Below are 27,690 nucleotides of genomic sequence, written 5' to 3'. Positions count from 1 at the left end.
ACAAACCAGCAAGAGCGCTTACCGGTGCAATTGATTCTTCAGAAAGCTTCCCTTTGATATTAAACCTTTGCTCCTCCGAACTATTATTCTTCAATCGCAGGAGGCGGCCCTCTTTGGTGAGTGAATATTATTGTTTTTTTCGTTGCCGTCGAAAAAATTTTAGGGTTTATCTTGGCCGCCTAGCTTCTAGGGTTTTTTCGAATTTTTTCCTCTCCTTACTGATCTCTGCTTTTTCTATTTATCCTTGCAAATTAGGGTTTCGGTTGGTGTAGAAAGGCTCAAAGGAGAAAGCTTTCAGAAGTGCTTTTCATGCTCAGAAGCGAGTTTGTCCTCTTTGATCATTGGACCCGGAAAGGTAATCTGAACATAACCTTTCTTCTTGAACTTTGTCTTGATCCCATTTTGGGATATTTTCTGGATTTTAACGATTTGACAATCATTTTAACTTTTACTGCAGGTTGGGATTGGCTTTGATTCCTTATCTGAACTGTTTGCCTTTTGATCATGAACTGAATCTGTGTTTTCTTCTGCTTCTGTTTGATCCATGGAATAGATAGGTACAACACCAGAAGGATTTCTCAATGAAGACTGAAGAGTTTCCAAATATCTAGTGTCGCAGGAACGCTTTGATTGACCAACTGAAAACTGTTGAACCCTTCTGATTTCGTTATTATCGTGGTTAGCAGCAACTCTATAGGAAGCATGTGCCCCTGGTTGTAGCTGGTGTGCATTCGAAAGCTTGTTGTCGGTTTGTTTCATGGCTTGAGTTCTGATGAGGAGTTTTGTTTTGCTTCCTTCCAGCTTATGGTCTTCTTGCACTCTTGCAGGTTTTTAGCTTGGTCAATTGCTGTAAGTTAGTGTGACATGGTAAAGCAGGTTAAAGTTAATGCAGGTTTTGGCTTTTCCGCTTTGTTCGCTGTCATTTGCAGTCGGCATCTGCGGCTTCTCTTAGTATCCTTTGCCTCAATGAAGTTACTACCATTTATTGATTCTGATTGCACAACAACATCATTCCAAGATAATATGCTATCTGGAGCTTCCGCATCTATTTCCTTGGTTATGCCGATGATGTCTTTGGATTGTACCAACTGCGCTTGGCATTGCCTTCATGGCTTGACTTGCAGCTGGATTGTATCTGCGGTGTCGTTGTTCGGCCTTGGCAGCTTGGAATTGTAGCGCACAGCTGGGAGTTTTGGAAGTGTTGATGCCGTTTTTGGATTGTTAGCTTAAGTTTGCAGCTTGAAGTATTGGCTCACGCGGATGTCGCCGTTGTGGAGTTCTTTATTGGCTTAGCTGGGAATGCAGCTCACGTGCTACCTTGGGTGTGTTTTCGTGCCATTTCTGTTTGCAGCGTTGCAGGCCTTTGGAGGTGTCTTACTGCTATGCTGTTTTCTGTTTCAATTTGCATTGCAGTTTTGTAAGTTGGTAGCTATAACAGTTGTTTCCGTTACCCTTTCTGCTTACTTTCACTGCAGCTTGTTGTTTGGGGCTTTTGTAAATGAAACCGGGACTGCTGTGATATTGCAGGTTGGATAGAATTGACCGCACCGCCGAAGGCTGCATAGCAGATGACGCTTGCATGACTGATTTGAGAGGTATTCGACGGGTTTGGTTGCAGAAGGCTCCGCTGTTGTTGTTGCGGGACTCGGATAGACTTTTTCATTTGAATTGCTCATGATGTATGCCATGAAGTTTGATGTATGTAGCATAAAATGTATATGAATAACCAATGAGGCATAATGTAATGCTTATGTAAAATGCTTGTTTTAATATGTAAAATGTGCTTATGATATGTAAATATTAATGGAATGAAGTGTATGAGAATGTAGCATTACGTACCATGCTTTTTTATATTGCCTTTTTTATGGATATGCAAATGATCATAAAATGTGGATAATTGAGAAGTTGGTTTATAAAATGGAAAGGACTTTTAGGCATAATCCAAAACTAACTTAAATATCAATTTAAATAATAATAACAAATCAGTAAAAAAACCAAATTAAAATCAAATTAATTTATAATTCATTTAAAATTACTTGGATATCAACTCTAACATTCATTTGGAAATAAAAATCGATTAGAGTTTTAATCGTTAGTAAAAATAAACAATTAAGATTAAATTGACAATTGGAATTAAACTTAATTTGAAATTAAAATCAAATTAAAAATAAAAAGGAGTCAAGATATTAAAATCCATTTTATACTGATGAATGTATGCAAATGCAAAAATAAAAGAAAAAAATGGAAAGATTTCAGGATCAAAATCGGGGTATGACAGTTGCCCCTATTTAAGTATCTTCAACTTGAGAATATGAAGCAGGACACTCTTCATATGATCATAGTGGGAGATGGTTAAATACTAAGAAGACCCGGATTTTGATCCTGAATCCCCATGACATGATGTAATATGATATGATATGATATGATATGCATGGATGAAGGACTCTATATTTTTTGTGATTTTTTTTCATCTGCTAGGGATATGGTGGACCCTTAACAGGAGATGCTAATAGACAGACCAAATTGGTGGGGAATATTGATGGTTCACAGGGAGACAGACAAACGGGGTAAAAAAACAACTTGCTGGGGAGACAGTCCTGCTGGAGAATCAGACACACACTGGGGAGTATTCAAAGTGAGATTTGATAAACGGCACTTAGAATACAACCGAATAAAGAAAAAGATGCTATAACAGGTTCATATATGACCTGACAACGCTGGGGAATAATCAAGGAGAAAACTCTTCAGAACAGGTTCATGTATGACCTGACACCGGAATAAGGGTTCAACAACAGGTTCATACATGACCTGAATAGGATTGAACAAAAAATCTTCAGAGCTGGTTCAAGTATGACCGGACCCCGGAACAGAAGGTTCAACAACAGGTTCATACATGACCTGAATAGGATTGAACAAAGATCTTCAGAGCTGGTTCAAGTATGACCGGACCCCGGAATAAAAAGGTTCAACACCAAGTTCATACATGACCTGAATAGGATTGAACAAAGAATCTTCAGAGCTGGTTCAAGTATGACCGGACCCCGGAATAAAAGGGTTCAACAACAGGTTCATACATGACCTGAATAGGATTGAACAAAGATCTTCAGAGCTGGTTCAAGTATGACCGGACCCCGGAATAAAAGGTTCAACAACAGGTTCAAACATGACCTGAATAGTATTGAACAAAAGGATCTTCAGAGCAGGTTCAAGCATGACCGGACCCCGGAATAAAAAGGTTCAACACCAAGTTCATACATGACCTGAATAGGATTGAACAAAGAATCTTCAGAGCTGGTTCAAGTATGACCGGACCCCGGAATAAAAGGGTTCAACAACAGGTTCATACATGACCTGAATAGGATTGAACAAAGAATCTTCAGAGCAGGTTCAAGTATGACCGGACCCCGGAATAAAAAGGTTCAACAACAAGTTCATACATGACCTGAATAGGATTGAACAAAGATCTTCAGAGCTGGTTCAAGTATGACTGGACCCCGGAATAAAAGGTTCAACAACAGGTTCAAACATGACCTGAATAGTATTGAACAAAAGGATCTTCAGAGCAGGTTCAAGCATGACCGGACCCCGGAATAAAAGGTTCAACAACAGGTTCAAACATGACCTGAATAGTATTGAACAAAAGGATCTTCAGAGCAGGTTCAAGCATGACCGGACCCCGGAATAAAAGGTTCAACAACAGGTTCAAACATGACCTGAATAGGATTGAACAAAGAATCTTCAGAGCTGGTTCAAGTATGACCGGACCCCGGAATAAAAGGTTCAACAACAGGTTCAAACATGACCTGAATAGTATTGAACAAAAGGATCTTCAGAGCAGGTTCAAGCATGACCGGACCCCGGAATAAAAGGTTCAACAACAGGTTCAAACATGACCTGAATAGGATTGAACAAAGAATCTTCAGAGCTGGTTCAAGTATGACCGGACCCCGGAATAAAAGGTTCAACAACAGGTTCAAACATGACCTGAATAGGATTGAACAAAGAATCTTCAGAGCTGGTTCAAGTATGACCGGACCCCGGAATAAAAAGGTTCAACAACAGGTTCAAACATGACCTGAATAGGATTGAACAAAGAATCTTCAGAGCAGGTTCAAGCATGACCGGACCCCGGAATAAAAGGTTCAACAACAGGTTCAAACATGACCTGAATAGTATTGAACAAAAGGAAAAAACTCTTCAGAGCAAGTTCAAGTATGACCTGACCCCGGAATAGCAACAATTGGACTTTGACCGTAAGCAATGGACTACAACCAGCTTTTAACGGATTTTGCCAACTATAATTGGACTTGAAAATGACCACGAAAACCGGATGTTGGTTTAAGGATACCAAAGACAAACTGGAATTAGAGGTTCAAAGACATAGGATTGACACCAAGACCTAGGTCAATGCACAATGAGCACGAAATACCTTTCGGCTATGCATGATTTGAATTTTTTTTTTGATGTATGAATGATCATGATTATGCCGACACTTGGTAGACTGGGTGTTTGTAGAGACAGAGATTCTGATTCATCAACACCAAGAACTCAACCAAATATTTGTGATAGATGTTGTCAAAGGAGAATTCTATCCAGCTTGATAGCCACAACTTAGCCAATGAGATCCTTTTGGAGGATCAACGAATCGTGCTAGCATAGTTTTCGAGCACTCGTCTTAAACTCAATAGTTGTTGACGTATGGCAGAATTTGTTTGAGCAGTTTGAAAGCACGAAGAAAGAGGTTCTGCCCCTCTGTGGTTCATCTTGCCCCAGTTTGTTGGGTCTTTGGAAATGTTCACCTTGAAAATGGGTTTGGAAACAACTTGTCATGAGATTACCTCGAGATGGCTTGCCCCAAGTGTTTGTAACCTGTAGTAGTCTGAACTTGACTAACCAAATGTTGGAATGGCAGACTCTTGGTTGACTTTCCTTGAATAGTTGGACTCATTGAGCTCTAAGGTGGCTTGCCCCAGTCTAAGTCTTGAAGCAATTTACTCTTGGCTAACTGAACCTTGGAGTGATTGGACTTACTGAGCTCTGAGGTGGCTTGCCCCGGTCTGACTCTTGAAGCAGATTACTCTTGCCTTGAGGACCCTTAGAGTGATTAGCTCGAATTAACTGATGCTCAAAGTGATTTGCCCCTGACTAGACTTCTTTCACTCCATCAAGTTCTTCAACTGTAAATTGTTGGAATTTCCTTGATGCTAAGCGTTGACTTGCAAATAAGATTGTGAATTCAAAAATGGTAATTTTAATGCAGTGTTTATGCAAAAATTTGAAATCAAAATTTATTGATATGAACGGGTGAAATACAGTGAACGAGTCGTTGATAAGAACACAATGGTGATCAAGTCATTCGCAGTATACAAGTTGGTGCTATCAAATGATTAACAAAAATCGTTTGGAGTCAAGTTAACACAACCTTGTTATAGTATGCTTTCAAAATAAACCCTGCCTCAATTAGGTCTTTTAAGGGTTGTAACGTGGTCTGGTTCACGGTTTTTTGAAACAAAAGGATATAAGGCTCAAAATTTATTTTTACCCACCCCTTCTCCTTGATGATCTCCAGTTCCTACGTTCAGTTAATTCGATACACGTATTCGACTTCCAAGAGGGTTCGAAGGTGTGATGGGGATTCAAGACGAATTTTCTTGAAATGGCAGTCCCCTTATTTTATTTTTGTTAAGGATTTAATGACCTCTTTTGATTGATTTTCTTTATTCCCTAATTTTTCTTAGACTGCTTCTTTGAAGCTTTCGGTCCATCGGGATGCCCTAACTTTTGCCTAAGTCATTTTGTGGTATTTGACTTAGCGGACTTTTTTCTGTGTTTTTTTTTTAAAAGGTGTTGACTGCCATATTATTGGTGGATAAGGATCAACCAACACTAATTTTAGCTTTTCTCAACTTCTTCGACACTTTAACACGTGCGCGAAGGATAACATGTGGTTGAACCTAATTGGAGGGTGTTCATATGGACGATTTTTTGAAAGATCGGACTGCATGATCAAACTATCTGAACACAACTACCCTGCCCCAGGTTAAGATTAAGGGTTTTAGATCCGAAATAAACACCAACTTCTAGGCTCAAAGTGGTTGTCTAGGGATTAACATCCTTATCACTCCAGTGTTTGGGGATTTGAAACAATGCCTTACATCATCGACAAGGTTTTACTCAAAAGCATACCACAACAATTTTAGGTGTTTCGTTTTCATCATCCTCCCTCCAATCTTTGTTAACACAACAGTTTGATAAACAAAAGTGAATGAGAGGAGAATTTTTGTTTTTTAACATAAATGAAAAACGAGTGAATACGAATGGATCAATTCAAAAGATGCATAAACATTTCATTAATCTTACCAATTCAAATAAAACAACAATGTTTAAAAGCAAATAACAACCAACATGCAAAGGAACTACAAAAGAAGTGTTGAAACAACCAAATGATTGCCAGCTTTAGGGAATTGATTTCTTCAAACTTGAAGATTGGGATCAACCAGCTTTTTGACATGATGATCTTCAAATTCTTTTCTTTCAATCTCATCGTCGAACGCAACCCTCTTGGATCCACTACTCACTTCTCCTTTTCTTTCATTGGTATAGGTCGTGACATTGGAAATCCAAGGCGGTATCTCAATGCTCTTACCAGGAAACAATGATAGCTCACTAGCCATATCCCTGACATCTTCCTTGTGGTACAAAACCTTGAGGGGTCTCAAGGGTCCTTTCCCTTTCTCATTATCTGGCCCAGAAATCAAGGTATATGTACCTGAGCCTTCCTCCTTGAGTGTTGGTGACCCTATGTTAATCAATCCTTGCAGCTTGAGCTTAAAACTTTTGCATTCCTCGATGGAGTGCCCCATTGTTCCAGTATGGTATTCGCACTTGATCTTCGGGTGATCTTCTTCAAAGACTAAACTCTTCTTGTTAATCAGTCCTCGTACCAAGGCTTTTAGCGCACAGCAAGAATCTAGGTTATGTCCCAATGCTCCTTTATGGAATTCACACGTTGCATTTGGATTGTACCATGGTAGGTATGGTGACACGGGCGTGAGAGCTCGAGGTGTCACCAAAGCATTTTGGATCAATTGCGGGTAGAGCTTGCTATATGGCACCGGAATCGAGTCATTGTGATCCTTGTTCCTCTTGTTCTGATTCTGATTTTTGTTTTGAACCTGGTTTTGGTGACTTTGAGGAGCAATAGCCAGAGGATGTTGATGATGACGCCTTGAGGGAGGTCCATATACTGGTAAATGAGGAGTTGCCACATAACATTTCCCTTGACTTGGGGTGACACCAGATGGATGCGGGGTAGTAACTCTCTTTGTTGCAGCAGTGTATATTGGGTGACCCTCTTTTCTCAACAAGACTTGCAGGGTTTCCAAGACCCATCTCATTTGGCTCTTCAAAAGATTAAGTTCCTCCTTCAGCGCTTCTTGGCTTTTCCTTAGCTCGTCCATCATCTCCTGGGACATGGTTCTTTGTTCTAAACGCGTGTTGAGAATCACTTTACTTCACGGACAAAAGATGGATGAGTTTTTTTTTTGGTATTTTGTCTGGAGAATGACATGCATTATGATGCGATGCAAATGCAATGGAATGCAAATGAATGCAATGCAAGCCATGCACATTTGTTTTTTTTTCATTTCATACACGGGTTCAAAAGTCTGAGGTACTGGTGAATCTGATTGTTTTCCAAGAATAGGTTCTCACCGGGTAAGATCTAAGGTTTTGTTACAAAGGATTCCCAGAGTCATTGATTCACAAGAATGTTTGACGCTTACGGGAAATACTTTTCGGTCGTCAACTCCATCAAGGGAATCTATTCTGGGTGAGGTTCTCGTACCGACTCTTACGAAGTATACACCTCGCGAGTCCGTACTACGCAACCATCGACTGGGTTCTAGACAGGATACTCAGAGTCATGGATTCAAAAGACTGTTTGACGCTTACGGAAAATACTTTCCGGTCATCAACTCCATCTGGAGAATCTATTCTGAGCGAGGTTCTCGTATCGATCCTTACGAGGTATCCACCTCGGGAACCCATACTACGCAACCATCATTTCTAGTTGGCCAAAGGTTTAATGTTCTAAAAGGTCCTTAGAGTCATGGACCCCTTTGAAACATCGCCGCTTACGAGGTATACACCTCGGGCGACAATATTTGCAAAAGGATCTACTCTAAGTGAGGTTCTCGTACTGACTCTTACGAAGTATACACCTCGGGAGTCTGTACTACTCAACCATTGTCCTATCTTATGTTATTTCACTCTAGACTCGGGTGTAGAGTCTTTCCCACATGGTTTGCAATCAAAATCCAAGTACCAACACATTGGAACCAATATACAACAAATATATCAATATAATAATAAAGATAATAGAAAGCAATAAATAAGAAAAAGCCACACAATTAAACAAACAAAGGCACATAGACGTCCTAACTAGGCTTGACTCGCTTAGGATTTAACTATCCCCAACAGAGTCGCCATCTGTCGCACCTCGAAAAAAATGGGGATACGACTTCAAAGCGAAGCGCGATCGCACGCCCGCAATGATGGACTGAACAGAGTCGCCACCGAACTTTATTTATTCCTAAAAAGGAAAGGGGAAATATCGATAAAACCCAAGACAAATGAAAGGATAAGATATGGTCATCGCAACCAATATCAGGGTTCGGGAGTCGATTACGCAAGGGGAAGGTATTAGCACCCCTCACGTCCGTTGTACTCAACGGGAACCATTAGGTCAGTTGTGTGCATTAATGTTAGTTTGAAGTGTTAGGCTTTTCAGTTATTAGGTGGGAAAGAAAGAATAGAAGAGAGAAGAAATGTTTTTGGATTTTTGACGAAGGACTAAACCTAAGTTTTTTATTAGTGGGCCTGACAAGATTTATAAATCCTGCTCCTACGTATCTCAAAAGAGAAATCAAGGCTTACGTAGTTCTGGGTAGAAAAATGTTTGTTTGTTGGTCGATTTTAGCGAAAGCTATACTGTATTAATCGACGAAAACATTGTTTTACCCAAAACAGATGAGGAGTGGACGCATACCACACATCGAACGGATTTATAAATCTACATTCGGAAAATCGTCATTTATCTCTACTCAACAATCGTGGTCGAAACATTGTTTTGTATCACTTAAGACAATATATCTTTCATTTATGAAAAAGGTTTTTGATTAATCGCACGGCGGCGAGAAAAAAGTTTGATTGGTTGGAGGTATTTTGAGTGATGGCGAGAACTTGGATGAGCGAGATATACATCTCGAATCCTAGCCTCAGGAGTGCACGGTATACACCATGTTCCATTTCCATCTTTATTGAAAGAAGTTAAAATAGGAATTAAGTATTTTGGAATTTGATTGAGAAAGGGTTTGAAGAAACCGCATTGACAATTTTAGACGATGGCGAGAGTTAAGATTGGCGAGGCATACGTCTTGAATCTTAACCTCAGGAGTGCATGGTATACACCATGTTCCATTTCCACCTTTATTGAAAAAGTGTTTAAGTAAGAATTAGGTGTTTTGAGTTTTGTTGTGAAAATGACTTGACCTAGATCAAGTATTGATGGACGTTTGAGAAATTTGAATGAGTGTTTGAGAGAAAACCAAAGTGGATAAACTTGGATGATGGCGAGAGTTAGGATTGGCGAGATATACATCTCGAATCCTAGTCTCAGGAGTGCGTGGTATACACCACGTTCCACTTCCACCTTTATTGAGAAAAGTGTTGAATATGAATTAATACTTTTTTTGAGTTTTTGATTATGAAAAATGGCTTGACGTTGGATCAAGCATTTGATGAAGGTTTGAAAGAAACGGAATAGAATAGGAAGGAGAAATAAGTTGATTTGTTTTTTTTTTTTTGAGAAAATACTCGGCGTTGGATCGAGTCATATTTTTTGTATTTTAAAATTGTTGATTTTATTCTTGTGTTAGTAGCTAACTAAACAACCAAGCAATAAAGAAATGAAACAGTACAAGATTATTACACATCGGGGGAATGGGGTACATTTTGTCAAATGGGGATTAAAACAATCATGAAATGATTAAATCAGACCCAAATAAATAATGCATGAGTGTAAGTGCAAGAGGACCGGCTCATTGTAAGAAAGCCCAAGAGTAAGCTATGTGAGGTTGACGGCGATGCTTAAAAAAGCAATCGACTTACAAGGGTGTGAAAAAGGGGCTCGATGTTAAATCGAGAAAAGTATGATTTTTTTTGTTTTAAAATGGTGTCGAATATATGATGAAATTAATAAAGAAACATGAACATAAAAAATATTACAAGAAACAAAATACTAAAAGACAATAAAATAATAAAAAATAAAATCTAAAAGAAAAATGGAATACCAAAAAAACTAAAGAAAAAGAAATACTAAAAAAATGTTCTTCACATGAGTATCGAACTCACTCCACCTAAGGCTATGGAACTATCCCCTCTCCACCAGGCCATTCACCAATTAGTTGTTATCTTAGCACTAAACTTAAATATATAAACTAAGGTAAATTAAAAGTATGAATTAAAATAAAAATAAAAAGGGATGATCTAATAATGGATGATTAATTAAACTAAATGGGGAATCCCAAACGCAACCCTAGCCGCCTGGCTGTTGGGTGGGGAAGCGTTAATCAACACCAATACCAATAGTCCACAGAATTAAAAGAAATACCTAGGGGAACCAAAAGGTAAGTAATTTTTAATTAGGCTTTAAGTATTATTCCTGAAAATAAATAAAAGAAAACAAAGACAGAGACACGTGAAACAGCACTAAAGTCGTTCGTCTTCTTCACGAAAGACTTACTCTCACTCGCGCCTCTCAAGCTCGCATCTCTCTCTCGTCCTCTCCATCTCTCTCAAAAACCCAATCGCTCACGATCGTCTCCCCATCACTCTCTCTAGTTTCGTTCAAACTCACTCTCTCTCGCTAACCTCACTCAATCGCTTTATCACCACCGCGTCTCTGAATGTGAGACCGTGACGTTAAAACAAACCAGCAAGAGCGCTTACCGGTGCAATTGATTCTTCAGAAAGCTTCCCTTTGATATTAAACCTTTGCTCCTCCGAACTATTATTCTTCAATCGCAGGAGGCGGCCCTCTTTGGTGAGTGAATATTATTGTTTTTTTCGTTGCCGTCGAAAAATTTTTAGGGTTTATCTTGGCCGCCTAGCTTCTAGGGTTTTTTCGAATTTTTTCCTCTCCTTACTGATCTCTGCTTTTTCTATTTATCCTTGCAAATTAGGGTTTCGGTTGGTGTAGAAAGGCTCAAAGGAGAAAGCTTTCAGAAGTGCTTTTCATGCTCAGAAGCGAGTTTGTCCTCTTTGATCATTGGACCCGGAAAGGTAATCTGAACATAACCTTTCTTCTTGAACTTTGTCTTGATCCCATTTTGGGATATTTTCTGGATTTTAACGATTTGACAATCATTTTAACTTTTACTGCAAGTTGGGATTGGCTTTGATTCCTTATCTGAACTGTTTGCCTTTTGATCATGAACTGAATCTGTGTTTTCTTCTGCTTCTGTTTGATCCATGGAATAGATAGGTACAACACCAGAAGGATTTCTCAATGAAGACTAAAGAGTTTCCAAATATCTAGTGTCGCAGGAACGCTTTGATTGACCAACTGAAAACTGTTGAACCCTTCTGATTTCGTTATTATCGTGGTTAGCAGCAACTCTATAGGAAGCATGTGCCCCTGGTTGTAGCTGGTGTGCATTCGAAAGCTTGTTGTCGGTTTGTTTCATGGCTTGAGTTCTGATGAGGAGTTTTGTTTTGCTTCCTTCCAGCTTATGGTCTTCTTGCACTCTTGCAGGTTTTTAGCTTGGTCAATTGCTGTTAAGTTAGTGTGACATGGTAAAGCAGGTTAAAGTTAATGCAGGTTTTGGCTTTTCCGCTTTGTTCGCTGTCATTTGCAGTCGGCATCTGCGGCTTCTCTTAGTATCCTTTGCCTCAATGAAGTTACTACCATTTATTGATTCTGATTGCACAACAACATCATTCCAAGATAATATGCTATCTGGAGCTTCCGCATCTATTTCCTTGGTTATGCCGATGATGTCTTTGGATTGTACCAACTGCGCTTGGCATTGCCTTCATGGCTTGACTTGCAGCTGGATTGTATCTGCGGTGTCGTTGTTCGGCCTTGGCAGCTTGGAATTGTAGCGCACAGCTGGGAGTTTTGGAAGTGTTGATGCCGTTTTTGGATTGTTAGCTTAAGTTTGCAGCTTGAAGTATTGGCTCACGCGGATGTCGCCGTTGTGGAGTTCTTTATTGGCTTAGCTGGGAATGCAGCTCACGTGCTACCTTGGGTGTGTTTTCGTGCCATTTCTGTTTGCAGCGTTGCAGGCCTTTGGAGGTGTCTTACTGCTATGCTGTTTTCTGTTTCAATTTGCATTGCAGTTTTGTAAGTTGGTAGCTATAACAGTTGTTTCCGTTACCCTTTCTGCTTACTTTCACTGCAGCTTGTTGTTTGGGGCTTTTGTAAATGAAACCGGGACTGCTGTGATATTGCAGGTTGGATAGAATTGACCGCACCGCCGAAGGCTGCATAGCAGATGACGCTTGCATGACTGATTTGAGAGGTATTCGACGGGTTTGGTTGCAGAAGGCTCCGCTGTTGTTGTTGCGGGACTCGGATAGACTTTTTCATTTGAATTGCTCATGATGTATGCCATGAAGTTTGATGTATGTAGCATAAAATGTATATGAATAACCAATGAGGCATAATGTAATGCTTATGTAAAATGCTTGTTTTAATATGTAAAATGTGCTTATGATATGTAAATATTAATGGAATGAAGTGTATGAGAATGTAGCATTACGTACCATGCTTTTTTATATTGCCTTTTTTATGGATATGCAAATGATCATAAAATGTGGATAATTGAGAAGTTGGTTTATAAAATGGAAAGGACTTTTAGGCATAATCCAAAACTAACTTAAATATCAATTTAAATAATAATAACAAATCAGTAAAAAAACCAAATTAAAATCAAATTAATTTATAATTCATTTAAAATTACTTGGATATCAACTCTAACATTCATTTGGAAATAAAAATCGATTAGAGTTTTAATCGTTAGTAAAAATAAACAATTAAGATTAAATTGACAATTGGAATTAAACTTAATTTGAAATTAAAATCAAATTAAAAATAAAAAGGAGTCAAGATATTAAAATCCATTTTATACTGATGAATGTATGCAAATGCAAAAATAAAAGAAAAAAATGGAAAGATTTCAGGATCAAAATCGGGGTATGACACCGCTCACTGTTTATTATGTTAAATGCGTGATTTAATATAATTGCCAACGTCACGAAAACCTACAGGGTCACACACAAAGGACAGATTGATGAGAGATAGAGTAACTAAGGAATACCGTAAGGTACGGTGTACTTAAGTAGAATACGAAATATGGTAAGGTACCATGGGCTTAAGTGATTTTGGGCATATTATAAGATATGGGCCAAAATACACTTAAGTGGGCTTTTAGCTTGAAGCCCACACAAGTGGTTCTATAAATAGAACCCTTGTGCAGAAGCATTAATTGCGGTTGCATTATTTTCGTTTTCTCTCTTTCTCTCTCTCTCTCTCTCACTCAAAGCCTTCATTCGTACCAGCTAGCACTGAGATTGAAGGAATCCGTTCGTGTGGACTGAGTAGAGACGTTCTCATCGTTCAACGTTCGTGATCACTCCGTGGATCTACATCAAAGGTTTTGATCGTCACAAGAGGTAAATATTCTATCACTGATCATAACCATTCGTAAGGATCTCTAAAGGAGAAAATTTTAATTTCCGCTGCGTTTGGATCGCAATTCTCCTTCATTTCTAGCCAATAACATGAAAACACATAAATGTAAGTATGAAATAGTAAAAATATAACACATGTGAAGATATTTTGAATGACGCCACTATAAACATGTTAAATGAAACATACAATGGTTATCATTTGAAATTTTTGGAAATAAACACTCATAACATGTATCATACACAAAATATATCACATACGTTTGACAAATAAACAGGTAAAAGAAAGAACTTACTTATAAAGCAAGAAAAGGATTGAAACAATATTACCTCACCAGATGAATGACGGAGGATGCACTTGCATTCCACAAGGAACTTTCGAACAAAAGTTGGAATAAATGCAACACGTACCACAAACTCTTTTGAAATCAAACTCTCTTACAACTTTCCCTTTGGAGAAGTACTTGAAAGTGTGATTAATAATGTATCCAAGAATATTATTGACTTGATAATCATCCTTTATGATTGGACTTTCAATCTTGTCCAATCATGACAATTATCTTGCTCCTCCGCAGGTTTCATCGTCTTAGGTTGATCAGTCCCTAATTTGATACACTTGAGTATGTCTTGTTGAAGATAAACCTACACCATGAAATACAATACCTTTTCCGACACTTCTCGGATAAAAAACATTAATAATAATCAACACACTTTTACCAATTAACGTAACACTAAATCTTGACCTCCTTGGTAACACTATCCTTATTCCTTGCCACAAAGTCAGAGAAATAATGAGATATCACCCGTATCATGTCTTGAGCCTCCACAAACGAGATCACATACTCTCTTCATAGAGCCAAGACATTTATCCTGCAACATCAACGAAAAGTGCTAGGTATCCAATCTTCACTGGATCCTTGAGGATTAATGAAACCTTGGTTGCATTTAGGCAACCATTCAAAGGCACCTGTAGAACAAAAAGTCTCCTAAACTTTCACTTTGTAATAGTATGACCCTTCTTGCAACAATGATGACAAAATAAGTTGTGAGAAGACGTGCTTTTGCAGTTATACCCCTTTTCAACAAAGTTATACCTTCTATAAGGATTATGAGAAGGCATCTTATATTTTGAAGTATCAATAACAAAAGTAACCTTTGGTTGTAATTCCATATCCAACTTAGCTTTAAGATTATTTGCCTCTTTTTGCTAAATGTGATAAGTTTCACAACCAAACCATGAAAGTTTTTCATTCTCATTCTTATCTTTTAGAATATTTACCATAGATTGCTTAAGAGCTTCCATATTCTTTTTGTTTTCCAAAATTTTAGCTTCCAAATATGAAAAGATTCTTTTGTTTGAAGTTAAATTTTTAAAAGCGCCTACGACTTGTTTTGTAGATTTTCAAAATATTTTTGTAATTGAGAATAAGATAAGTCGTGAGTAGATTCAAGCTTTGAATGATTTGCAATCTTCTTCTTTTTTTTTGTTTGCCATGTTGCAAATCTTGCCCGATTCAAAACTTGAACATGAGCTTTCATCACTTGAAGAATCACTTTCGCTCTCCCAAGCAACATAGACTCTTCTAGACTTGCTAGATTTCATGTGATGGTCTTTCTCTTTGTCTTTCTTGATCATAGGACACTCCGGCCTATAATGACCCGTTTTTCCATAATTGTAGCATGAACTTCTATGATTACCCTTCTTATTCTCATCTTCCCTTGAGGAGTTAGATAGCCTTCTAGATTTGCTTTGGTTTTTGTCGGAGCACTTATCTCTATGTTTCCACATGGATCTATTAAATTTTTTGATGAACAACCCCATATCTTCTTCATCGGAATTCTTATCATCTTTTGTTTCACAATCACTTTACTCGTTGTTTGAGGACTTTGAGCATGGAGTCTTTAGAGCAATAAACTTCTTCTCTACCTACTTGTATTTACCTTTCTCCTTTTTCACTTTCTTCTCTTTCTCTCTTTTAATGTTTTTCCATGCAAGTGAGTTCTTGCTCACATTCTTCAAATTTTCCAAATAGAGTAGTGATATCAAGTGTTTTAAGATCATTTGCCTCTTTGGTTGCGGTGACCTTGGATTACCATTCCCTATTAAGACACCTCAAAACTTTATTAGTAGTGTCATACGGTGAACTGGACTTTTTGTGTTTTGCTTTGGAAAGCAAATGTCGCGGTTAGCAAGAGTCGCCACCGACTTTTCTTTTATCCCATAAGGAAAGGTGGAAAAGAACAGGAAAGACCTTAATTTAGATTCTTAGGTTCGGGAGGTACGTTATACAAAGGGAAGGGGTTAGCAACCTTTGTATCCATGGTTATCCATGGGCTCTTAATTGCTCAATCATTTATGTTTTCTAGTTCGGAAAAGGTGGTTGAGAAATGTGTAGGAAATGTTTTGAAAAGGAGAATTTAACTTTGTAGTGATTCTTGCATGAATGTATACAAAGTGGTTATCTCATTTAGATTTGAAAGTTATTTAGAAAAATATAACTCAGCAATGATCCTAGTACGGATGTATGCTAAGTGTTGATTTTCCAAAAGGATGTTTGAAATGTGTAAGGTGGGAAAAAGATTTTAGGTTATGAATGAGCAATTAAGGGTTGTACCTGTCCGAGGTCTTTCCGGGCATTTCCTATCCTTGTGAGGGTAAAACTGTCCTTGCTATTGGGAAGTAAGTAGTTTTACCCTTGGGATGTAGGAGGGTCATCGTAGGGTCATCGGCTGGTCATTGAAGGCAACAGTTGTGAGGATACCTTAGCATTCGAAGGGACTATCATCATTTAACCGTAGGCTACACCGAAGGGTCATCGAGGGACGAAATCATAATTTCGAAGGCAACATCCGAGGGACCATGATTTATTTTATGATGATTTAACCGAAGGGTCTTTGCTAAGTGCATCCCCACATTCGCGGGACATGACCGTAATACCGTAATCATGGGGTAACGAAGAGAGGTCCGATATCATTTATTTAAAGTCCATATTTTAACGTTCATTAGGTAATTACGATGAATCTCCACATTAAAATCAACACATTAAAATCAATACATTAAAAATTAATACATTAAAATTAATTAGGCAATCAATATGAATCTTCACATTAAAGTGAAGTAATTGGGAATCCATCTCCACGAATGTCTCCCACACGTAAAGTGGAGTACCCAGCCGGCCACTTCATTGGGGATATGGAAGCTTTTACACCATTCAACACACGGGTTAGAGCATTAAGATAAAATATGATTTGACTATTACCATAAAATGCACATAACAGTTATGAGTTCAGGCCAAACGATGCAAAATCATAATTAAATACACATAAAATGGAACAGCAAAGGGACAAAGCAGCCACTGTCCCGTTCGCCTCTGCCTCGCCTAGCGAAGGCTCAGCGAAGGCTCGCTGCAGGCTCGCTTAGCGATGAGCTAGCGAGCGGCCACGGGTTTGGAGCTTGGCAGCAACATGACTTCCGAAAACCTGCACTCTTATGGCATTCGATCACAGGCATAGCATATACAATTATACAGGATGTTCATACTTAGATTCACATACGAAATCAGACTACATATCAAACTTTAATCGGGATGCATCATGTAGGTAAAGAATATCAATTGGAAACGTAAAACAGCGGTGATACGCAAACCTGTGTGCAATTGCAAGATTGAGAGGGACTGGCTGTTTGGAGGCCGGATTGAGTTGGGCGGCGGTAGTTTCGGCGCGGATGGGCGGCCTTCAGGGTTTCCGTCTTCCGAATTAGGGTTTCTGTGCCAGGGTTTCCGTCCTTTTCCGTCCGTCTTCGTCTCTGTCCGTTTGTGTGTCCATTTTCGTAGCAGAGGAGCTGGTATTTATAGTAGTAGTGGTGGTGACCTAATGGGCTTAAAATGAGGTCCAAAACTTCAGATTTTCGCAAGCTTCGCTAGGCGAAGGAATTGCTCGCCTAGCGAGCAAGCCATTCTGGGCTTTTTGCTGGATCTGATGCTTCGCTGGGCGAGTGTCATGATGAAGTGTTCGCTAGGCGAAGGAATTGCTCGCCTAGCGAGCAAGCTAGTTTGGGCCATTTTTGGATTGGGCCTGTTGCGAGCTGGGCTTTTGTTCCTTTAGAGTCGGTGCCTTGCAAAACAAGTCGGAGGGTCTTGGAAAATGCTTTGTAATATCAACGGGCAAATTTTGGGGTATGACAGCTGCCCCTGTTCAATATTCTTGAGCCGAGAGGGTTAGAATGGCGAGTATGCCGTTCGTGGTCTGGAGGTGAAAGATTATTGAACACTAGAATGCCCCAAAAATTTGCGCTTGTCCGTTAGTCTTGATGGAGATGGGCTTAAAGATGCCATCCAGGTAGCTTGATGATGAGGGCTCCAGATTGTGTCGTATGTTAGACGATATCGGAAGATATGGGTGTCATACTGGGTCATACGTCAGACCGTATAGTGAGTCATCCATTATACTGTCGATTTCGCCGGGGAGTCGGAGTGTGTTATATACTGCTGGGGATAAGGGATCAGAATGGATCGTACGTTAGACCGTGTCTGAATACCAGAGTGAGTTGTTCATTAGGCGGATGACTTTGCTGGGGATGAAAGATCAGAATGGATCGTACGTTAGATCGTATCGGAGTTGAAGGTCCAAATGGGTCGTACGTTAGACCGTATTGGAGTTGCAGAATGAGTCGTACGTTAGGCTGTATCTGGAGAAGAAAGTAGTCGTACGCTAGACTACACCCCGGAATGTACCGTACGCTAGGCAGCATCTGAGGGTTTGAGTATCCAAATGGGTCGTACGTTAGACCGTATTGGAGTTGCAGGAGTTTCAGAAATGTACCTGTCATTAGGTAGCATCTGAGCAACAGAACGAGCCGTCTGTTAGGCTGAATCTGCTTAAAAGGGAGTAGTCGTATACTAGACTACCATTCAGAAATGTACCTGTCCGAAGGTAGCATCTGAGGAGATGAAGGTCTAACTTGGTCGTACATTAAACCTTACTTGAGTTGTTGAAGATCAGAATGGATCATACGTCAGATCGTATCTGAGCTGGAGGTCCAAACGGGTCGTACGTTAGACCGTATTGGAGTTGCAGAATGAGCCGTACGTTAGGTTGTATCTGAAGAAGAAAGTAGTCGTACGCTAGACTACACCCCGGAATATACCGTACGCTAGGCAGCATCTGGGGATTTGAAGGTCCAAATGGGTCGTACGTTAGACCGTATTGGAGTTGCAGAATGAACCGTACGTCAGGTTGTATCTGAAGAGGGGTCAGAATGGATCGTACGTTAGATCGCATCTGAGTTGAAGGTCCAAATGGGTCGTACGTTAGACCGTATTGGAGTTGTTGAGAGTCAGAATGGATCGTACATTAGATCGTATCTGAGCTGAAAGAGTCATATGTTGGGCTGAATCAGAATGAACCGTACGTTAGGCTGTATCTGATAATATTTGTTGTATTTGCAGGGAAGATCTGGGGTGGGCTTAGAGATGCCACCATTGGGAGAATGTCAGAACGTTTGTCAGATGGATTATATCTGAGAGCTGTATTCGAATCTTGAATGTGATCAGGAGGATAATTAACCTGAAAAATGAAGTTAGTTTCGTGCAATGTCATGATGCATGAGATGCTTTATGCTTGCGAATATGGTATGCATGTGTATGCATGTATATGTTATGAAAGGATGTAATGTATATGATGCAAAATGAAATAAATGCGAACATTGTATGCAGGTATGTGATGTGAAATGATGTAACGAATGCCCTATGCGTCTGAAACGTTCTTCCAGGGGACTCTACTGGGGAAATAGATCTCAGTCTTCTGGTGGGAGATATTTGTACTGATGACTCTGTCTCGGCTGGGGGAATATTTCATTTCCGTCTGATGGTGGAAAGATCCAACAGCGCCTGGCTGGGAATAGAGAAGATGACCCATTTGTCTAGTAATGCCACTCTCTTCTGGGGAATAATTGGCGTTGCCGGGGAATCGAATTAGCAACAGATTCATTGGATAGCATGGTTAGACCTTCTCCTTGGTCCTGAAGTCTCATAGTAATTGCAATTTCCATTTTAGGCATGTATTTTTGATAAACATTAGCCATATTCAAATGCATAAATCAATTCAAATTAAATCAATGGACGTTTACGCAAACAAAACAGAGGAAATAAAACAACAACATTTTTTCAAAATGAAATTGCATTGATTCTGAAAGAGGGCCTATAAACAGGCAATTTGTGTACAAGGAGACAGCAATCCTGGTAAGAGGAAATTGTCAAGAACACAAAGAGAAAGCTATGCAGAAAAAGTCCTATTGATTTTAATTCCACTACTGTCATCATGTCTTCAAGCATCTCATCTCCTGCTGTCGGATAGAGGTGATTGGCTTGTTCAGTCCCTTGAACTTGGTTGAAGCTGACAGAGAACAGGACATAGTCATACGCTTTAATCCCTAATTTTTGCCTGGACCGCCTTTTCAGGTTTTCAGTCCACCAGGATACCCATTTTTGTCCAAGCCGCCTTTTCAGGTTTTCGACTTGCCGGGTGTACATTTGTATATGTTTATCCCTAATTTTTGCCCGAACCCTTTTGGTTCGCCGGGATGCCCTTACTTTTGCCTAGGTACGTCGACCTAGCGGGTCTCTGTTATGCGTAGTATTTTTTAACTATGTCCGCGTTCACAGGATGCGGGAAGTCTTCGCCATCCATTGTAGCAAGTATCATGGCTCCACCGGAGAATACTTTCTTAACCACAAATGGCCCTTCGTATGTGGGAGTCCACTTGCCTCTGGGATCACCTTGTGGTAGAATGATACGCTTGATCACCAAGTCGCCAACTTGATACACCTGTCTCTTGACTCTTTTGTTAAATGCTTGGGTCATGCGCTTCTGATATATCTGCCCGTGACAAACAGCCGCAAGTCTCTTCTCATCAATCAAATTTATCTGATCGAGTCGAGTCTGGACCCATTCATCTTCATCTAAGCCCGCCTCTTTCATGATCCTTAGAGAGGGAATCTGAACTTCCACTGGTAAAACAGCTTCCGTTCCGTAGACTAAAGAGAAAGGAGTTGCCCCTGTCGAAGTGCGTACTGAAGTGCGATAACCATGGAGAGCAAATGGTAACATCTCATGCCAGTCTTTGTACGTTACTGTCATCTTTTGTATGATCTTCTTGATGTTCTTATTAGCAGCCTCTACGATGCCATTCATCTTTGGCCGGTACGGGGAAGAGTTATGGTGTTTAATTTTGAACTGCGTGCAGAGTTCAGTAACCATCTTGTTGTTCAAATTAGTACCATTGTCAGTGATAATTCTTTCAGGGATGCCGTATCGACAAATAAGGCTATTCTTGATGAACCGTGCCACCACATTCTTGGTGACAGAAGCGAATGAGGCTGCCTCTACCCACTTGGTGAAGTAATCAATAGCGACGAGAATGAAGCGATGTCCATTAGAAGCCGTGGGTTTAATCTCTCCAATCATATCGATGCCCCACATTGCAAAGGGCCAAGGCGCTGTCAACACGTTCAATGGAACAGGAGGCACATGTATTTTGTCCGCATAGATCTGACACTTGTGACAGGTTCTGGAGTGATAGTGGCAATCAGCTTCCATGGTAGACCAATAATACCCTGATCTCAGAATCTTCTTAGCCATTGTATGTCCACTAGAATGAGTCCCAAAAATACCGTCATGCATGTCTTCCATAATCCTTTCTGCTTCCTTTCTATCCACACAACGAAGCAGAGTCGAATCATGATTACGTTTGTATAACACTCCATTACTCAGAAAGAATTTAGCGGAGAACTTCCTTAGGAATTTTTTGTCATTGATGGATGCCCCTTCAGGGTATTCCTGAGCCTCTAAATATCTTTTTACGTCGTGGAACCAAGGTTTCTCCTGTACCCTCTCAGCGTTAAGTTCATAACAGTGTGCTGGTTCATCCAATCGTTCAATAGTGATCCTAGGGGCTTCATCGTCCCATCTGACTCTGAACATAGATGACATGGTAGCTAATGCGTCTGCCAACTGATTCTCTTCCCGTGGAATATGTTCAAATGTAATCTCTTCAAAGTATGGGATTAATGTCATCACCCGCTCTCGATAAGGGATGAGATTTGGATGTTTAGTATCCCATTCTCCTTTGATCTGACTGATTACCAAGGCTGAATCTCCGTACACACTCAAAAACTTGATTCGCCGATCTATAGCAGCTTTGAGTCCCAAAATACATGCTTCATACTCAGCCATATTATTGGTACAATGAAAACACAGTCTAGCAGTGAAAGGTGTATGGTAACCTCCGGGAGAAATGATTACAACACCAACACCATGGCCCAATGCATTAGAAGATCCATCAAAGACCATAGTCCATCGGGATCCTAGTTCGGGTCCTTCATCTGGTCTAGGTTTTTCATAATCAGTAACAAGCATGACATCCTCATCTGGGAACTCAAAATTCATAGATTGATAATCGTCCACCGCTTGATGAGCCAAATGATCAGCTAGCACGCTTCCTTTGATGGCTTTCTGGGTAGTATACTGGATGTCGTACTCTGTCAAGATCATCTGCCATCTCGCTATTCTTCCGGAGAGGGCAGGCTTCTCGAACATGTATTTGATGGGATCCATCCTAGAAATCAACAAAGTGGTATGATTCAACATGTACTGTCTTAGTCGGCGAGCAGCCCAGGCCAAAGCACAGCAAGTTCTCTCGAGCAGTGAGTATCTTGTTTCACAGTCGGTAAACTTTTTGCTCAGGTAGTATACGGCATGCTCTTTTCGACCAGACTCGTCATGTTGCCCCAATACGCACCCCATTGAATTTTCTAACACGGTCAAATACATGATTAGAGGTCTTCCTTCAACTGGTGGTATCAGAATCGGAGGTTCCTGGAGATAGTTCTTGATTTTGTCAAAAGCTTCTTGGCATTCGTCATTCCATATCATCTCTTGATTTTTCCTCAGTAATTTGAAGATGGGTTTGCAGGTAGCGGTCAAGTGGGAGATAAATCGGGCAATGTAGTTCAAGCGTCCCAAGAAACCTCTGACTTCTTTCTCCGTATGGGGAACTGGCATTTCTTGAATAGCTCTCACTTTAGCCGGGTCAACCTCAATTCCTTTACCACTGACAATAAAGCCCAGGAGTTTACCGGATCTTACTCCAAAGGTGCATTTGTTCGGGTTCAATCTCAACTTGTATTTCTTCAACCTCTCGAACAGTTTGTATAAATGATCGAGATGTTCTTCTTCAGTATGAGATCTAGCTATCATGTCATCCACATATACTTCTATTTCATGATGAATCATATCATGGAACAAAACCACCATAGCACGCTGGTACGTTGCCCCGGCGTTCTTTAGACCGAATGGCATTACTTTGTAACAGAAAGTGCCCCATTGCGTCACAAACGTAGTTTTCTCCATGTCCTCAGGTGCCATCTTAATCTGATTATAACCCGAGAATCCATCCATGAATGAGAATACTTTGTGTTGAGCGGTGTTATCTACCAGAACATCAATGTGCGGGAGTGGAAAGTCATCTTTGGGACTCGCTTTATTCAAATCTCTGTAATCTACGCACATTCGCACCTTACCATCTTTCTTCGGTACCGGTACCACATTAGTAACCCATTGAGGATAAGAAGTAACGGCTAGAAAACCGGCATTGAACTGTTTCATAACCTCAGCTTTGATTTTCTCAGACATTTCAGGACGCATGCGGCGAACCTTCTGCTTAACAGGACGACAATCCTCCTTCATCGGCAGACGATGTACTACTATGTCAGTATCCAATCCTGGCATGTCTTCATAAGACCAAGCAAAGATCTCCACATAGTCACGCAACATCTGGATCAATCTTTCTTTGACGCTGTTTTCCAAGCCTGCTCCTATTTTGACTTCTTTTCTGTCTACCTCAGTACCCAGATTTACAATTTCGAGGGACTCTTCATGCGGCTGTATAGTCCTTTCCTCTTGCAGTAATAGTCTGGCAAGCTCTCCAGGGACTTCACAATCTTCCTCACTTCCATCTTCGGCTTGGTAGATTGGATTTTCAAAGTCATAATGAACAGTAGCGGAATTATTATCAATAGGATCCAGAATGGATACGGATCTGCAATTTGTTACGTGAGTGTGTGTAAGAAAGCATAGCTTGTTTGAAAGACGACAGGAAAGATAAAGAGCGCAACATTTGAATGCAACAAAGTCCATTGATTTATTGAATATGAATATGCTTATGAAATGACAAAACCCTTAACAAATTAGCTATTGTGCCCCGGGCATAGACACAATGCTTTAAGAAGTTCAGTTGAAAAATTAAACATTTGCAATACTAAATGGACAATAACAATTACTCCTGACTAAAGGAGATCGGGATAGTGTCTTCAGCCTTCCAATTATTGAGTCCGTCGCCAATTGTTGGGTAGATCCAGCTATCCAGGTCGCAATCACTGTCAGCATCTTCTACAGCATTGATTTGATCTTTGACCATCTTTTCAGAGCTAAATCCCAGACCAGATTTATCAAACTTGTAGGGTATGCTGATCAGTTGACCCCAGCCAATACAGCCACCATCTTCAACCACAGCTTGAGCGTCCTTCAGAGAAACCATGGCAGGAGGAGCTCGAATAACCTCGGGCACAAGGGGAGTTGGCTTAAGGACAGGACTAGGCGGAGGAACCACTTCAAATGACTGGGACGGAGTCTCGAAGAATTCACCATCCATCTCAACGTATCTGAAGGTATGCACATTACTGACGACATACTCCTCTTCCCCACACACAGTGACAATCTTACCCTCTATCGGATATCTCAGCTTTTGATGGAGAGACGAAGCTACAGCACATGCCTCATGAATCCAAGGGCGTCCCAGCAAGCAGGAATAGGCGGGGCGAATGTTCATTACATGAAAGGTAGTGTTGAAGACTTGAGGTCCTATCTTGATAGGGAGAACAACTTCACCATGGACAACACTCTTCGCACCATCGTAAGCACGCACCACAATGTCACTAGGCTTCAATTCAATGCTCTTGCAGTCAAGTTTATCGAGCACGGCTTTCGGTAACACATTCAAAGAAGAGCCATTATCGATCAACACATGAGACAGGGTGATCCCTTTACACTCAATGGAGATATGCAGGGCTTTATTGTGGTTCTTTCCCGCTGGTGTCAGGTCAGCATTGGAAAAACCTAGGCCACCGTCGACAGTCAGATTAGCAACATAGTTTTCGAACTGATCGACGGAGGTCTCCTGAGGTACATGGGCAGTCTTCAGGAATTTTATCAAGGCATTGGCATGAGATTCGGAAGATAACAACAAGGACAACATCGAGATTTTGGAAGGAGTATGCCCCAACTGTTCTACCACATCGAAATCACTCTTGCGGATGATTTTCAGCACTTCTTCCATTTCTCGTTTGGCAACGTCTTCAGCAGTAGCTTCGATCGGTATCTCTGACTGAGAAGGGTTGACTGGTTCCTTTCCTCGGTTCTCGGGAACCGGAGGTGAGATTTTTGGAGAGAAGATCCTTCCGCTTCGAGTAACTTTACTAGTCCCAACAACGTCATTAGGATTAGCAGAATTACCAACTTGCCTTACGCCATGGATATAAACATCACCTCCATAATTCCACGGAATGGCTTTGCTTGAAGAATACGGTACTGGGCCAGGTGCAGTAATGATCAGGGGGGCTACCTTGGGCTCAGCAATAATCTTCACAAGTACTCTGGGAGCAGTAATCTTCACTGGAACTTTGGACCTTGCAATCACAGATACTTCTTCAATAGGGTTTTCCGCCTTAGAAACCCTTTCAAAGAGAATTGTACGATCGTCCATCAGCCGTTGAATACCATTCTTCAATTTCAAACAGTCCTCGGGCCAGAGTATGCAGAGATTGCAATCTTCAGTACAACCTGGAAATAAACCAGCTTGCAATAAATTCCTCTTTATGATCGGGAGAGGAGATGTTAAGTCCGCTACAGTAGTGATGAGAGAATCGTCATCGAGAGCGTTAACAGCCTTGTCATGATTAGGCATAGGAGCAGTGATGACATTAGGAGTCTCCGGAGGCTCGAACTCAATTTCCCCAGCGTCGATCATGTCCTGAATTTTATTCTTTAACAGCCAACAATCGTTTGTATCGTGCCCGGGGCTATCGGAGTGATATGCACACCTGGCATTGGGATTATAACGAGGCGAAGCAGTGTTGACATTTGCAGGAGGACCTCTGAGAGTGATTAAATTTACCTTTAGCATACTTTGCAGTGCTTGTGCTAAAGTCATATTGAGCTTGGTAAACTGCCTTCTTGGTCTGTCTTGTCTTTGCTGGAAGTTTTGAGCTGGCGGGGCTGCGATCGTCACTGCTCTAATGGCATGGTCACCATTTTTCTTATTATGATTCTTTTGACCATACACAGCATTCGATTCATTCTTCCCCTGGTAGGACTTTTTGCTGCTTGTAGAGGTAGCTGCCTGTATCTTTCCACTTCGAATGCCGCTCTCCACCCGTTCACCTGTCAGTATAAGTTCAGTGAAACCTGACGAAGAACTCCCCAGTAGGTGGCTGTAGAATGGGCCAGTCAGTGTACCCATGAACAGGTCTACTAATTCTCGGTCGGTCATAGGGGGTTTGACCCTGCCGGCCAAATCTCTCCATTTCTGAGCATACTCTTTGAAGCTTTCTTTAGATCCCATAGTCATATTCTGCAACTGTAACCGAGTAGGCGCTAATTCAGAATTGTACTGGTACTGCTTATAGAAATTTGTTGCTAAATCAGTCCAGGTGCGGATGTCGGAGCTCTCGAGCTGATAATACCATTCCAACTGAGTGCCAGACAGACTTTCTTGGAAGAAATGGATCCACAGTTTCTTATCAGTGGTATGCGGCTGAATCTTTCTCACATAAGTCCTTAGATGCATCTGAGGACAGGATGCACCATCGTACTTAGTGAAAGTGGGGATTTTGAATTTGCGAGGAATGGTCACATCGGAGACCAGACCCAAACTTTCGAAATCCAGACCAGGTGCCTTCTGGCCCTCCATGGCCAGCATGCGTTCTTCCAGCAATTTGTATTTATCATCTCTTGGAGAGTACTGTTCATTTTCATACTCTTCATCGTCATCCTCAGGGTTGGAGAAATCAGCATTCTCTTCCTCTGAATCATTCTCCGCCCCCTCTTCTGGGCCATTCGGGATTCCAAATTTGATTCCCGTAGCCTGTCCTTTGCGCCTTCTTCCCGGGTTAATGAAACTCACAGCTTTCTTGTCTTTCTTCTTCTCGACCAAAAGAGCCTTCAGTTCCTCCTACCCCTTGGATAAGCTTAGCATCATCTCCTTGAATTGAGCATTCTGAGTCTGGAGATCTTTGACAGTTTGTTCGAGATCCATTTTTCTGTTTAAGAGGCAGACCGTGAGAATATGGTCTTTTAGACTACCTGTTATGCAATGTTATGTTACGCAATGCAATGCATGAAATGTTTTCAAGGACTTTTGGAATTTAACTTTGCGTAAATCACCAACAAGAGAGAAATGTTTATTGCTATTTTTGATGTTCATTACAAAAGGAATAACAGTAAAATATAATGAAAGCTCAAGTCTCCCAGGGGCGACTTCTTTTTGGGCGAAGATATGCATTGAGTCTTCGTTCCTCATTAAGCTGACTGGCGAGCTCTAATACTTTCTTCCTTTCTGCATTGAACTGAGCTTCGAAGGTATCTCTCTCCTCTCTCAACTGGGTCCAGGATCTTTTCAACTCCTCAACATCAGTAGGCATATCTGGATAAGGAATGATCTGGGAAGTACCTCCTTCGACCTCTGATTCAACAATCAATGGTCCGACGGCATGATATGGCATGACAAGTTCGCGAGCTCTGGCGCGTACCCATCTGAGATAAGGCTCCATAGGAATAGAATTTTTCTTTCCTAAATTGCTTCTTTTCACCATGCCCCAAGCTCGT

General features: G+C 40.7%; 2 long non-coding RNA genes across 3 annotated transcripts; both read left to right on the top strand.

The window, feature by feature from the left end:
- The first annotated feature begins 282 nt into the window (after positions 1–282).
- LOC127122794 (uncharacterized) lies at positions 283–12,823 on the top strand. 2 transcript variants are annotated; one of them, XR_007803545.1, is made up of 4 exons: positions 283–355; positions 458–723; positions 11,816–12,358; positions 12,517–12,823. It is a non-coding gene; the product is annotated as an uncharacterized LOC127122794 (long non-coding RNA). The 2 variants fall into 2 exon arrangements; XR_007803546.1 differs by having other exon boundaries at positions 458–748.
- Positions 837–1,834, top strand: LOC127122803 (uncharacterized). The gene is made up of 2 exons (XR_007803547.1): positions 837–1,369; positions 1,528–1,834. It is a non-coding gene; the product is annotated as an uncharacterized LOC127122803 (long non-coding RNA).
- Positions 12,824–27,690: the final 14,867 nt, after the last annotated feature.

This window comes from Lathyrus oleraceus, chromosome 1 (genome assembly GCF_024323335.1).
Source record: "Lathyrus oleraceus cultivar Zhongwan6 chromosome 1, CAAS_Psat_ZW6_1.0, whole genome shotgun sequence".
Classification (NCBI taxonomy): Eukaryota; Viridiplantae; Streptophyta; class Magnoliopsida; order Fabales; family Fabaceae; genus Lathyrus; species Lathyrus oleraceus.
Note: the sequence above shows the minus strand (reverse complement) of the source record. Positions and strands in the feature narration are given on the sequence as shown.